The sequence below is a fragment of the Halichoerus grypus genome, chromosome 5, assembly GCF_964656455.1.
Source record: "Halichoerus grypus chromosome 5, mHalGry1.hap1.1, whole genome shotgun sequence".
Lineage (NCBI taxonomy): Eukaryota > Metazoa > Chordata > Mammalia > Carnivora > Phocidae > Halichoerus > Halichoerus grypus.
Window position 1 is genome coordinate 20,085,774 of NC_135716.1, and position 12,549 is coordinate 20,098,322.

General features: G+C 39.3%; 1 pseudogene; it reads left to right on the forward strand.

Annotated features, from left to right (window-relative positions):
• The first annotated feature begins 1,186 nt into the window (after window positions 1-1,186).
• Window positions 1,187-3,305, forward strand: LOC118528157 (vacuolar protein sorting-associated protein 45 pseudogene; annotated as a pseudogene).
• The last annotated feature ends 9,244 nt before the right edge of the window (window positions 3,306-12,549 follow it).

Below are 12,549 nucleotides of genomic sequence, written 5' to 3' on the forward strand. Positions count from 1 at the left end.
TTATATATGGGCTGCTTTGAATTTGTGGGAATGAAGAGTGCTACCCTCCAGAGATGATTTATATTTGCTTCTGCTCAACTGCAAAAGTTGATTCCCACTTGGCATCTTCCACGATCATCGGTAAGGGTAGGGTCCAAAATTTATCTCCATCCTTGGAACCCTCCTGTTCCAAAGCTAGTTTTCTGATTTGCATTGAAAATATATCTTTTAGGCAACCTTAGTTTTTGTCTTTACTTACTTGTCCCTCAACTAGTTTGAGGTTATTCTATTATTATTATTCTTTAAAGGCAATCTTGGAAATTTCCTTTTCTTCATTCATTTTGAAAGCACATTTTTGTGCAGAATTGTTTTTTCAAAAAAAAGGCCTTAAATAATAGAAATTCATGCATGTCCTTTTAAATTTCTAAGTTGGCTTTCCCCTCCCCTAAGCTTGGCCGACTCTAATGGATTCAACACAGTTCTTTTCTGCCTTCTTTGCATATATATTCTTCTATTATATTACTCACCTCTTTAAAATGTACCTTTTTTACTAAAGGTAAATACTTACCACCTCTTACTTTTTTTGTACCTTTACCCTCCAGTTGGTTGGTTGAAATTTTTCTACCTTCCATATTTTCTATTGAAGTAGCCTGCACATAGTTGGAGATTTGGAGATGTTTATTTAATGAAGAGTTTGCTAGAGTTAGAGAAAAATGGGAGTTGAATTTTCTTCTTTGGAAATATTCCAGATATGACTATGGAAAGATTTCTGAGTGGCATGAAGAATGGAGGTAAGGGTTAGGAAATTTACATGCTGATTTTCTTTGAAAAATCACAAACAGCTAAACAAATTGGGACCTAAAGGAACTTTTTATTATCAAAACTGATTTTTGCCCTAAAGTAAATCACTTGAAATTGTACAAAGTATATGTAACTATAATGCTCCCTGGTGGCCATTTTCAGCCAGAGCAAAGAAAAGAATTATAGTGTTCAACAAATACATGTGCTGGGTATTCTGAAATGCAAAGACTATAATATTTTCTTTAATGTTTTAAGTTTTTAGTTAAATTCTAGTTAGTTAACAGATAGTTATAATGTTTTTAAGTCAAAACTGTTTATGCAGAAATCTAAAAAAGTTTTCCTTTCTCTATAAAACATTCCAATTGCTGCAGAAATAAAAACTATCCCCTATTGAAAAAAGGCCGGGGGTTAATTTAGCAAGACAAAAGGGGGCGGGAAGGGCTGTAGGGTTAACCTGTCAATTCGCCACCATGAACGTGGTTTTTGCTGTGAAACAGTACATTTCCAAAATGATAGAGGACAGTGGACTGGGTAGGAAAGTACTCCTCATGGATAAAGAGATGACTGGCATAGTGAGTATGGTATACACACAATCAGAGATTCTTCAGAAGGAAGTGTACTTTTTTGAATGCATTGATTCTCAAAATCGAGAGATCATGAAACACCTGAAAGCAATTTGTTGTCTTCGTCCTACGAAGGAGAATGTGGATTATCTGACTCAAGAGCTCCAGAGACCAAAATACAGTATATATTTTATTTATTTCAGTAATGTGATCAGCAAGAGTGATGTGAAGTCATTAGCTGAAGCTGATGAACAGGAGGTTGTGGCGGAGGTTCGGGAATTTTATGGTGATTATACTGCTGTGAATCCACATTTGTTTTCCCTCAATATTTTGGGTTGCTGCCAGGGTCAAAATTGGGATCCAGCCCAGCTACCCAGAACAACTCAAGGACTGACAGCTCTCCTTTTATCTCTGAAGAAATGTCCCATGATTCGCTACCAGCTTTCATCAGAAGCAGCAAAAAGACTTGCAGAATGTGTTAAGCAGGTAATAACTAAAGAATATGAACTGTTTGAATGGCACTGAGGTGCCTCCATTGCTGCTTATTTTAGATCGTTGCGATGATGCCATCACCCCATTGCTAAACCAGTGGATATATCAGGCCATGGTCCATGAACTACTGGGCATAAACAACAATCGGATTGATCTTTCCAGAGTGCTGGGGATCAGTAAAGACTTAAGAGAGGTGGTCCTATCTGCTGAAAACGATGAATTCTATGTTAACAATATGTACCTGAACTTTGCTGAGATTGGTAGCAATATAAAGAATCTCATGGAAGACTTTCAGAAGAAGAAACCAAAAGAACAGCAAAAACTAGAATCAATAGCAGACATGAAGGTTTTTGTTGAGAATTACCCACAGTTTAAGAAGATGTCTGGGACTGTATCAAAGCATGTGACAGTGGTTGGAGAGCTGTCTCCGTTGGTCAGTGAGCAGAATCTGCTGGAGGTTTCAGAAGTTGAGCAAGAACTGGCCTGTCAAAATGACCATTCTAGTGCTCTCCGGAATGTAAAGAGGCTCCTGCAGAACCCCAAAGTGACAGAGTTTGATGCTGCCCACCTGGTGATGCTTTATGCTCTACATTATGAGCAACACAGCAGCAATAGCCTACCAGGACTAATGATGGACCTCAGGAATAAAGGTGTTTCTGAGAAGTATCGAAAACTCGTGTCTGCGATAGTTGAATATGGTGGTAAACGGGTCAGAGGAAGTGACCTTTTCAACCCCAAAGATGCTGTGGCTATTACCAAACAGTTCCTCAAAGGACTGAAGGGAGTAGAAAATGTGTATACTCAACATCAACCTTTCCTACATGAGACCCTGGACCATCTCATCAAAGGAAAGCTTAAGGAAAACGTGTACCCTTATCTAGGCCCCAGCACACTCAGAGATAGACCTCAGGATATCATTGTGTTTGTAATTGGAGGATCCACCTATGAAGAGGCTCTAACAGTTTATAACCTGAACCGTACCACTCCTGAAGTGAGGATTGTCCTTGGAGGAACCACAGTGCATAACACGAAAAGCTTCCTAGAGGAAGTTCTGGCTCCTGGACTGCACAGCCGAAGCAGGGAAAGCTCTCAATTTACATCGAGGCCAGCAAGCAGAAGATGAAATGGTGATGGCGAGGTGAAGAGAATGGCGTGACTTCCCCTCTAGGCTCTCTGCAGGCCTTCCCCGCTGGCCAGAGGTGTTGGAGAAGAGCCTTGGGTTTTGTGCTTGTCGTTATAACCCATCTCAAAGTAGCCTGCTAATTCCTGCACTGTTGGCACAGACACCAAGACTCCCAGTCATGAGTTGAGAATAAGTCTATGCCCATCCCAACCCACTTTTCTCATGGTTTCTGTATTAAATAAACAGATGTATTCCTTGTAAAAAAACAAAACAAAACAAAACAAAACTATCCCCTTTTAAAAAACAACTTTACATACTAAAATCTTTCTTTCCCCACCAAAATTTGGACTTTTGCTCTTTGACAGTTAGCAAGTTGAATTACTCATGACCCCTGCTGCCAAAAAGATCAGAATGTTGTGGGGATATAGATATATAAATAAAAACTCTTACTGAGACAAATTCAATAATATGGGTTTGCACAAAACCCGAAGAGAAGAAAGAGAGTAGGTTGAGGATGGTCTAAAGAGGAATTGGTCTTTGATTTATGCTTTGAAGGGTAGGTATGCTTCTATTAAATAGAGCAGTAGGAGAAGGGCATTCCAGGCATGGTACAAAAGCTTGGACAGGCAAAAAATACCACCTTCTCAGGCACTTTCTGGTAGTGGCTTGCACATGGGCTATATGTTGTGTTCTGGCAGAAAATATTGGAAGGAGATGAGTACAGGAGTCAAATAATGTAAAAACAGTCATAGTGTATGAAGGAATTTGAGTTTATGTGTTAGAAATGGAAGATCACAGATAGATTTTTAATCTGGACAATGATTAGATTTTGGTTTCGTGAAAGATCTCTGGTACTGGTATGGAGGAGGGGTTAGAGGGGCATTAGGAGTACAAATCTGTTGTAACAATCCAGTAAAGAAATTATAAGGTGCTTATTCAGAATGTTGCAGTAGTGAAGGAGAGCAGGAGAATAATTCTAGAGAGATTTTGTTATACACTTGGACAGACTTGGTGACCAACTGGATGTAGGAGGTGGGAAGAATGGTGAAAGATGTTAACTGTCTGCACGGATAAAATACTACTAACCCACATAAAAAATATAAAGAGAGAAGCAGACTTGGGCAGAGGTCAATGATAATAAGGACAGTGAATTTATTTGGGAGTAGGTTCAGTATGAGACATCTACAACACATGGTAGAGAGCTTTTACTAGGCATTTGGAAATATGAGTCTGGAGCTCAAGAGAGAGAGATCTAGAGTGGTGTTATATCTGTGAAGGAATTCCCCACACTTTGAATGTGGTTGATTTAGGGATCACATCTAATGAGTGGGAAAGAATGGAATTGATAGCTTGTGTCTTCGTAGACTAGGTTATAAAAGGCACTGTGGATTCCTGCTTGCTTTCTTCCTCGGATCACTTGTTCCGGGGGAAGCCAGTTGCCATGTTATGAGGACACTCACTTATAAAGAAATTCACATGGCAAAGAAGTAAATTCTCTGGCCATCAGATAGCAAGGAACTGGGCCTTTCTGCCAAGAGCCATTAGTGAGATTGGAAGAGGATCTTTCAGTCCCAGTCAAACCTTCAGATGGCCGCAGCCCTGTCCAAAATTTGGACTACAGACTCATAAAATAGCCTGCAGCTAAGCTCTTCCTGAATTCCTGATCCACAGAAACTCTGCAATAATAAAAAGTAGGCATGATTTTAAGCCACAAGGTTTGGGGATAATTAGTTACGCCTCATTAGATGACTAACACATGAGGCCATGTGCAGGTACTGGGGTCAGCATCCCTCGCTCGGTAGCTGCATCTCTGCTCCAGTTCTATTATTTATAGAAGAGGGAATAGATTTCAGTAGATAGCAAGTTGAATTGTCTTCCCCACCCTATGGTAATTAATTTGGATTATATTTAAAATACAATGGTAAACTGTTAAATGGACAGAGGAGTGGACTATTCACATGTTTTGTTATGAAAACAACAGAGCAGGGTTAGAGAAGAAATGGGAAGATGGGTCAGAAACCTTTTGAAATAGTTTAGGCAAGAGTTGCTTCTGCTGTGAGCCAGAGTGGAGGCAATGGGGAGACAGATAGGTGACAACTCAAACTGTATTTTGAAAGTAGTAAAGATGAGAGGGCTATGGAAAGGATTAAAGTTTTTCACCATTCCCCAAAAGTGTCCAGGCAAAGGGAAGAGGCCAAAGGATGAAACCAAACAAGATGAAGACCTTCTGAAGCCAGTGTGTGAAATGAATGGAAAGGACACTTGGCCAGAGTAACTCTCAGATCTACCTACAGAGCCCTGTGATTGGCTTTGGTCTGGTTCATGAGTGTGCCTGTTGGGTGTGTTTAAGACAACCCAATGTAGCAGATGAGATGTAGATTGCATCCCCAGAACTATCTAACGTCAGGAACATATGTGAGGATGAAAGCTGCTATATTTTGATTATGGTTCCTACATTACGTATGTTATCACATATAAAAATTCTCATGACAAACCTGTGAGAGAGGTCTATTAGATTTTCATTTTGCAGAAAAATAAACTGAGGATCAGAGAGAATAAGGGACTTGACCAAGTTCACAAAGCCAGAGTAGGATTTGAACACAGGTATGTTTGACACCAGAGTCCTTCCTTTTAACCACTAAGTCCACTTCCCAGCCCTGCTCAGAACCCAGCACCTCTTTAACACTTCCAACCTGACCAGTTTGGGAGCTTCCAGAGACAGCTCCCTTGGCTATTATATTCATATTCTCAGGATGGTTGTTGACAATGGCAATGGAAAACCTATTTCAAGCAATTTCATGGACAAGTATTGACTCAAGGAAATCAGAGCCAGGCAGAAAGAATATTGAGGATTTTCAAATGGTGTCAGTAGCTAACAGATGGAACGTGGGGATACACAAACATTTATTTTGGAGGATTCTCAAAATGCTTGACGGAAAAATCTGGGATGTGTGTGTGTGTGTGTGTGTGTGTGTGTGTAAAGGATTCTGCAGATGTAGTTCAAGGTCAAGAACAGAAACTTTGATTATGGATGTAAAGGTCACTTCATTTGTATCTGCAGACAAGAAGGATCCGGTGACTTTGAGTTACAGCAGTGCTTGATCCAGGGAGTAATTTGTGCAGAACTGATAAGCCATCGATTTGAATAAACCTGAGTAGACTTGAATATAGAAGCTTAGAGTTAGAAGGACTCTTAGAGGTCATATACTTTAGCTCTCTGGCTTAAATGAGAACACTTTTCTTGGTAGGAAAGACAATCATCTCCCTCATCCTGGCCTGAGAATGATAAAAAAAATTATATTCTATGTTTTCTTAAAAATGTAGCCTTCTTACAGAATGCAAATATTTTATGAACATTTCTCCCACATTTCTCCGACATTAACTGGAATTTGAGATAAAAAACTCGGGTTATAGACCATGGCCTAATATTTTGGAGGCATAATAATAATGATAATAATGTATCATAACTATTATCATAGCATAATTTCATAATTTGATTATGAATTAATCATAATACTGTTTTCCATATCTTCTGAATTTGAAACATCATCTATTCTGTTGCTTTATAATAATAACGATGATGATAGTAATTGTTATTGTCATTATAAAGCAACAGAATTAGGCAATCCTTCAAATTTGAAATACCTTATGAAAAGAATGGTATTTGATGTTTGTACATACAACTATCTCATTCATTGGTGAAGTAGGTATGATGATCTGCATTTGGTGTATACAGAGGCCCAAGGAGTTTAAGGAACTTGTTCAAACTTAACATAGATAATAAATGGAAGAGGTAGGACCTGGACATATGGCCTATTAACCTCGTCTTGCTAACATTCATTTACCTTTATCAGAGTATTACTTCAGTCCGTTGTTCTTGGGAAACAGTGCTTTCCCACATGTAGTTCATGGATTGCCTCGAATTGGGTTGACCATACCCACAATGCAATGGATGGTGCCTTACTGAATCCAACCAGTCTTAGTTGGATAGCAACCACACTTCCTATTGTATTACCATGGTCCTCCACCCTAGGTCCACCTCCTTCTTCTTATTGCCCCCTCTCACCAGGGTGGGAAATTTTAGGCAATGAGAGAAGTTCAACAAATTCTCACCACACTATCTATCCATCTGCCTTAATCGATGCTTACTTTCTCTGCCTTGCCTCCCGTTATTATGGATAAAATGTCTATATACATATCTAAGGCCAGTTCTTCTGCTTGGGTCTTAGATGCCATAGCCCTAGCAATTCTCTTCTTTCCAACCCCTGATTCAGGGAATTTTTTCTCTCTTTCTCTAGTTCATTCCCATCAGCACACAAAAATTCTATAATGCCTTCCATATTCAAAACAAAACAAAACAACCTTTTTACCCAATATCATTCTCTTTATTTCATTTTATTGCAAACTCCCTGAAATGTTATCTGGAATCGATATATCTGATTTATCTCCACTTATTCTCTATTGAACCCAATCCATTCAGGCAATCACCCCATCACACCCATGCAACTGCCCTTGTCAATATTTCCATGACTAGGGTGACCACGTCTCAGTTTGTACAGACAGTCCTGGCCTCTGCCTGTTCTCCAGGAATAATTTTTCACTCTCAAAGTGCCTTGATTTGGATGATAAATTATATGTTCACTATTTGTGACCTCCACACTGATAAATCCAGCTAAACACAGCACTTCTCAATGCTCATTATACTTAAACTAATAACATGTCACACATCTTATCACATCTTTCTTTCTTCACTTGTCTTCCAGGATCTCACGTGGTTCTCTTCTTATATTTCTAGTAGCTTCTTCTTAGTGTCCTTAACTGATTCCTCCTCATCTCCCCAGTTAGTGAGGGTTGCAGTGCCCTAGGGAGCAATCCTTTGAACCCTCTTCTTCTCTACCCATCTATACTTATTCTCTTGTTAATCTTGGCTTTAAACACCATTTATGTATTAACTATACCTACCTTTAAATCTTTATCCTAGAATTTTCCCCTGAGCTTCAGACTCATATACTATCTATTTAACTGATAGCATCCCAATCATAACATATCCAGAAGTGAACTTTTGACATATTCCCACACAAAAAAATTGCTCTTACCCCAATCTTGCCCATCATAAGTACCAACTACAGTTTGCAGGAACTGAACACCTTGATCTAATCTTTGAGCCTCGTTTTCTCTCATATCTCACATTCAATATGTCATCAGATCCTGTTCTAACAGCAAACCCTACACTCCTCTCCTCCTCCACTACTTCTGCATGTATCTCTCACCTGAATTACTGCGGTATCCTCATAATAGGCCTTTGCTTCTGTAAGATATACTCTCAACAGAACAGCCAGAGCAATCCTTTACACAAATGCGTCATATCATATGTCACTCTTCTGTTCAAAATTCTTTAATATCATATCTCAGCATAAAACCCAAACTCCACACAGTGACCTACAGACCTGCTATTATCTTTCTTCTTTACCCCTCTGATGTGACTGGCTCCTTTTTTCCTCATTGCTCACTCTGCCCACAAGGGCACAAGGGCATCCTAGTGTTCTCTCCCACCTCAGGGCCTCCACAATGCTGTTTCCTCAGCTTGGATTCCCATCACACGGTTATCCTTGTGAGTCACTCCTTCGTCTTCTCACTGAAGCTTTTCCTTGGCAATTCCTTTCCTTCCTATATGAGTTTCTTAGAGCTACTGTACCAAAGTACCACAAAGTGTGTAGCTTAAAATAACAGAAATGTGTTCTTTCACAGTTCTGGAGTCTAGGTGTCTGAAATGCAGTTGTCAGGAGGGCCTTGCTCCACCTGGAGACTCTGGGTAGAATCCTTTCCTGCCTCTTCCTCAGTCTGGTTGTGGCAGGCAATCTGTGGCATTCCTTGGCTGGTGGCAGCATCACTCCAGTATCTGCCTCTGTCATCACTGAGGGTCCTTCCAGTGCGTCTCTGTCTTCACATGGCATTTTCTTTCCTTATAAGGACTCCTGTCGTATTGGATTGGGGCTCACCCTAATGACATCATCTTAACTTGCTTACATTTGCCATGAACCTATTTCCAAATAAGATCACATTCACAGGTACCAGGGGTTAAGACTTCAGTCTATGTTTCTGGGGACACGATTCATCCTATAACACTTCCTCCACACAATATTTCTTACCTGATTCTCCTTTGAAATTTTCTCTGTAGCACTTACTATCATTTCCCATACAAGACATTTTATTTTACAGATTATATTAACTGACTGTAAATATAAGCTCTACAATGACAGGGATTTTTGACTTTCTTGTATCTTGCTGTTACCCTGGTATTTAGAATAGTGACCAGAACATAGTACACATACAATAAATAGTTGTACTAATGTTACTGATTAAATGTTGATGTTGTTTCTTTTTGCAGTGATTCTTTCAAGTGTCTTGAAATTTAGGGGGGGTGGAGAGGACAGTTGCTTGTGCAGATTGAGAGAGGGTAGAAATACTATCTTCCTTTGCAGGGGTTGGTAAGCTATTGTCTTCAGGCCAAATCTGGTCTGCTGCCTGCCTTTGTAAATAAAATTATAGTGTAATACAGATAAGCTTATTTCTTTATATATTGTCTAAGGCTGCTTTTGTGCTACAATGGCAAAGTTGAGTAATTACAACAGAGACCACATCCCCCACAAAGCCTACAATATTTACTGTTTCGTCCTTTATAGAAAAAACAAGTGTTCCAACCTCTGTTCTTCTACTGTTCCCATAAGTTTAACCATGGGGATTGGTGATCATTAAAAGGGGATCAGATTTAAGAATTAATAAACATCCCTCAAGTGAAAATAAAAGGAAGCAGGAGATGGTTTTCAGCAGCTCAGTTAATTTAGACCACTGGGTGTCTCTCTTCCCTAAACTTTACAAGTAAATGTGGAGCCAGACATCAGCCAACTGGGACCGTGACATACCAGACAAATATTGACAGTTGCTAAGGCAACTGGGATAAAGTATTGGCCAAAGGATAATATAGGCGCCAATTGTGCGTGCCATGTTTCTCACATAGGGGAGAGACAGAGAGAAAATGAATGAAAAATATATTTCAAGATCCCTCTTTGACTGTGGCTTAAGAACAACTCACAGCTGATGTTTATCTGAACTCCTTTTTTGGTTTTTCTGGAAATTAACACTTCGGGGACTTGGGGGTCCTTAAGTCAGCTAGCATATGTCACAAGAGGGAAATCTGTTCCGGTATCGATTCTCTTTTCCAGTTATCCCTGGAATTTACTGTTTTACACAGTGTTCTCATGGCCAACTATAAGGCCACATATATTTTTTGGCTTGTTTGCTCATTTCACAGAAGTGGTTTCTGCAACACCTCCTTTCAAAGATTTCTTGTTAGTCAACATTGGAATAATTAGCCTGCCTTTTTCTTTGCCTCCTGTACCATGGTCTGAGGGAGTTTTTAACCTGTGGTTGAATTTGAGCTTTTGTCATTGATTAATCTTAAGCTTTTGTCATTATGCTAGTGCAAGGCTTCCTAACAGTGGCATTATTGACATTTTTGGATGAATAATTCCTTGGTGTGGGCTGTCTTGTGTGTTGCAGGGTGTTGAGAAGCATCTTTGGCCTCTATCCACTAGATGCCAGTAGCAGCCCCCCAGTTATTAGGATCAAAAATGTCTTCGGATATTACCAAACATCCCCTGGGGAGCAAAATTATCCTCAGTTGAAAACGTTGTGCTAATCAATGCTTAACCATATATAAATATTTTTTTTTCCAGATTATTCTTAAAGCATTCTCAAGGAGAGCTCGAGTTTCAAAACACTAATGGGAGAAATTTTAGAGATTCTAGATTGTTCAAATTGTAAAAGAGAACTTCAGTTTTTTCACAAAGTTAGGAAATTCAGAAATTAAAACATTGATGATAAGCCCAGAGAGGTCACTAAACAGGAACTGCTTTCATTCAGTGAGAAACAAAATAAGATCTCCCATAGGAAATTTTGAGGTCTCTTTCTGTATGGAATATTTAGAAGTCATGCTATTGAGATCTCTTGCTTAGTGAAAAGTCATTTGGGATGGTCTCAGAACATGCCCCTGCTTTGCTCTCCCCAAAGCCTTTCAAATGACTAGAGTTTGACTGGCTGAGTTTGGAGCAGCTGGGACTGATAATGGCATGGCATCTAGGAAAGTTGTACATCTGATATTTGTCTTCTGGAAAACCATCTGCCTGTCCACAGCCCCTGTGAACTGCCCGGTCTTTGAGTCTGTCCTTGAAGGCTGAGTAATCCCATTTCCCCACTGGACAGGAGGGGCTGGCTGAGGTCATTATGACGATTCATTAGCAGCATGTTGGGCTGTAACTCCCAAAGGAGCTTGAAATATTGATTTTATGCATGTCATGCTAAAGATTGAACAGTTGTAATCCTACTTTGTATATTACTTCTTGCAGATTTAAAACAAGATGGCTTTGCCACCAGTGTAGCTGACATGCTCTAATTAATCTTTGTGGAAAGAGTTTGACATGTTTAAATGAGCTCATCCAAATAGCATCAGTTATCCTTCTCTGATACTGAGGATATGTTGGAATGAAGCATGATTTGGGAAGAATAGAAATCTCACCCTTCTTTCTTGCTTTTTCTTGGCTAGATTTGTCATCTGCAAAATGGGTTATGATTTATACAGTCTATAAGAGTAGTGTTGTAGAACATATTTTGCTATGCCTTACAATACAGAGAAATAGGCATATTCCCAGTATGCCTACGTATGACCATGGGGTGACATCCATTTAATGAAGATTGTCTTTTCCAAGTTCTCTAATGGATACTGTTTAAGAGCTTTCTAGAAAAAGCCATAAGCCACAAAACCAGCAGGATTCTTTACTATTCCTTTGGAAAGTTAAGCAATTAAATCTTACATCATTTGTGGGAAACATGACTGATGGTTCAAATGAACTTATTATAAGTTATTTCTTTTGAGCTTACAGACTGCATATTTTTCTCTCAAATGCCAGCATCATTAACTAAAATGTGAGAGTACTGGAACTCTAAGGGATCTTAACAAGTAAAATGGGCAGAAAAATCAGTACCTCAGTGAGTAGTTATGAGAATTGAATGAGATAATGTGTGTAAGGATAATTTGGATTGAGAACCAATCTAATGAAAGTTGGAGCTATCTCATTAGGATGGAAGAGCATATATCAGACCTAAGAATCCAAGGCTCCTTCCTCAAGAATTCTATGGTCATTGTTTCCACAAAGGGTGAGGTCAAAGTCATGCTGAAAGGAAATATATCAGTTTTCATGTATCACAATAGACTTTTTTTTTTTTGGTTTGAGCTTGTTTTGTTTTTGAGGAAAAATCAATCCTTGCCCTGAGATACTGTACCTTCTTAGGTTAACTCCTGAGGATATCAGTTGAATCTCTTGAGGACAAAAGATGAAACTCAGAACATTCATTTTTTGCCTCATTCACAGAACTCTGATCCAGCTCTACCCTCATAAGTCAAACAGGTTATTGAGTAGAACTTCCATCAGCCTCAGGCCAATTCCTCAGGCACTTGAGTTTGTAAAAGTTAAGTAGCCCTAAAGGGACTTTATTGGGGAGAGGTGGAGTTATCTGAGAAATCATATTGGACTT